The sequence below is a fragment of the Aegilops tauschii genome, chromosome 3 (genome assembly GCF_002575655.3).
Source record: "Aegilops tauschii subsp. strangulata cultivar AL8/78 chromosome 3, Aet v6.0, whole genome shotgun sequence".
Classification (NCBI taxonomy): domain Eukaryota; kingdom Viridiplantae; phylum Streptophyta; class Magnoliopsida; order Poales; family Poaceae; genus Aegilops; species Aegilops tauschii.
The window spans coordinates 151,821,227-151,823,855 of NC_053037.3; positions in this window are offsets into that span (position 1 = coordinate 151,821,227).

Sequence of the window (2,629 nt, forward strand, 5' to 3'; positions counted from 1 at the left end):
TGAGCCCGGGGACGTCAATGCAGACACGTAGCCCAGCATCCTCGCCAGGATGCGGAGCTGCCCCTCGTGGGCGGCTGTCGCCGTGCATGGCTCTTGCTTCTCGGAGTTCCTGGGTGGTCTTGGTGATGAACTCCTGGGTGGTGGGCACTCCTTGCCCCATGCTCTCCTGAGGGACACGCGCCGCGAAGCACGCCTCCAAGTGGTGCCCAAGTGCCTCCCTCGTGAGGTTGGAAAGGTCAAAGACCCTCCAGAAGAGAGCTCCCGAGCCCTGCCTTAGGAGGGCGCCGGGCGCGCTTTCCTATGTGATGGAGGAAGGCGCCCCTGGGACGGGCGCAGATCCTGATGAGGCTCCTGCCGTGTCGCCATCCTCCTGAGGTCCTGCGCGGCGCAGCTGCTTCTTCTTGGGGATGGTCTCCGGAGGGCCTTCATTTCTGCTGTCGGGGTCGTCGATTGCTGCGGCTTGAAAGGCGCGCTCGAGGGAGCACACCGCGTCCCTCTCCTCACATGGGACCATGATGATTCCTCCGCTTCCTGGCATCTTGAGAATATTGTATCCGTGATGAGTGACTGCCATGAACTTGGCCAGGGCTGGGTACCCGAGGATGGCATTGTACGGCAGGCGGATGTGCGCGATGTCAAAGTCGATGAGCTCGGTGCGGTAGTTCTTGCGCTCCCCGAAGGTGACAGGCACATGGACCTGCCCTATCAGTGTGGTGGAACCGTCGGTCACTCCTGAGAAAGGCTTGGTTGGCTGCAGCTGTTCATATGGCACTTGGAGGTTGTCGAACGTGTTGACGGACAGGACGTTGAGCCCTGCGCCGCCGTTGATGAGGGTCTTGGTGACCTGCACATTGCTGATGACTAGGGAACACAGCATAGGGAGGGTGCCAGCGGTGGCTGCGCACTTGAGCTGATCTGCCGAGTTGAAAGTGATGGCACATTGGGACCACCTGAGCGGGCGCGTGGCCTCGAGCTTGGGGAGCACCGCGTTCACCTCGCAAGCGAACTGTTTGAAGATGCGCTGAGAGGCTGGGGCCTAGGCGCCGCCCAAGATGCAGGCGATTGCACGTGGCTCCTGGAAGCCCCCAGCCCCCTCGTCCTGGTGGTGGTCGTCGTTCCTTCTTGGTGGCGGCAGCGGGGGAAGACCGGTGTTGTCCTAGGGGCGATCCTCACGAGGCTGGTCCCTCCAGGCGCCCTCGCGAGGTTGGTCCTGTCGGCGGTCCTCACAAGGCCGGTCGCGCCACTCCTGGCGCGGGCCATGGTCGTCCCAGCGTCCGCCTCCATGTCCTCCTCCGCGGCCGTAGCCCCGGTTGTTGCGCTCGGGGCGTCGACCGTAGTGTCCATCCCGTATGGCTCTGAGCTCTTGACAGTCGCTGGTGTTGTGGGTGTTTAGGTTGTGGAAGGCGCAGAACGGTCGGCCGTTTGGATGACTCGGGCTGATCTCTGCCCCGCTTGGTGTCGGGCTCCGCTGCGAGCACAACTGCCTCCTTGTGCTTCACGTCCTTGGCCTTGGCATTCTTCTCCTCTGCGCCTGCGGCTGACAGCTCGAGGAGAGAAAGGCGCCCCTCCTCAGCTCTTGCGCACTTGGTTGCCAGGTTGAACAGCTCCTGAGATGTGCAGAGCTCCTCGTGGATAGCGAGCTCTTCCTTCATCTTGACGTCACGGACACCGTCGGAAAACGCGGAGATGATGGCCTCGTCCGTGACCTTGGGGATCTTGAGGCGGGTGTTGTTGAAGCGCTGGATGTACTTCTGGAGGGTCTCTCCTGGTTGTTGCTTGATGCGGCGTAGATCACCCGCGGCTGGTGGGCGGTCGCGAGTGCCCTGGAAGTTGGCGACGAAGCGGTCGCGCATCTCGTCCCAGGAGGAGATCGAGCCATGCTGCAGGTTCAGGAGCCAGGAGCGGGCTCCATCCTTGAGAGCCATGGGAAACCAGTTCGCCATGACTTTTTCGTCGCCGTTGGCCGCTTCGATGCTTAGCCCATAGAGCTGCAGGAACTCCGCGGGGTCGGCGGTGCCGTCGTAGCGAGGAGCCAGATCCGGCTTGAACTTGCCTGGCCAGGCGACGCTACGCAGCTCGGGGGTGAAGGCGCGGCAGCCGGCCGTGGTTGCCGGGGCCCGCTTCGGAGGTGGAGCTTGGTCTTGCCGAGGTCCGCGCTGCGCCGCAGCAGGCGGTGCGCGGTCTTGACGAGGTGGCGCGGGGAGCGCAGGTGCAGCTTCTCGCGGCCGCGGGATTTCTTGGCAGCTTCTCTCTTCGCGCGCGGGCGCCGGGCGCGGTGTGTCACGCCGCGGAGCCGTGCGCCTTGGTGCCACGGCACCGTCTTGGGGCTGAGGTGGTGGAGGCATGCCATGAGCCTCGTCGCCCATGGCTGGTTGAGGGGGAGGCAGAGAGAGGGACGGCGCCGGCGTGGACGAGCTCAGCGACACGGTCGAGCCACTCCTCGTAGAGGTCGTCGACGGGGCGGTAGCGCAGGAGCTCGTTTGCCGCGAGGAGCGCGGCTCGTGCCTCCATGGGAGCGCGTCGCGCGTGAGACGAAGAACGAGCAGGGGTCAGTGATGGAGTAGCGGTGCGGCCATCCTGCCGTACCGAAGTATGCAGCGAGGATGCCTGCTGCTCGTTCCCCGCCGGG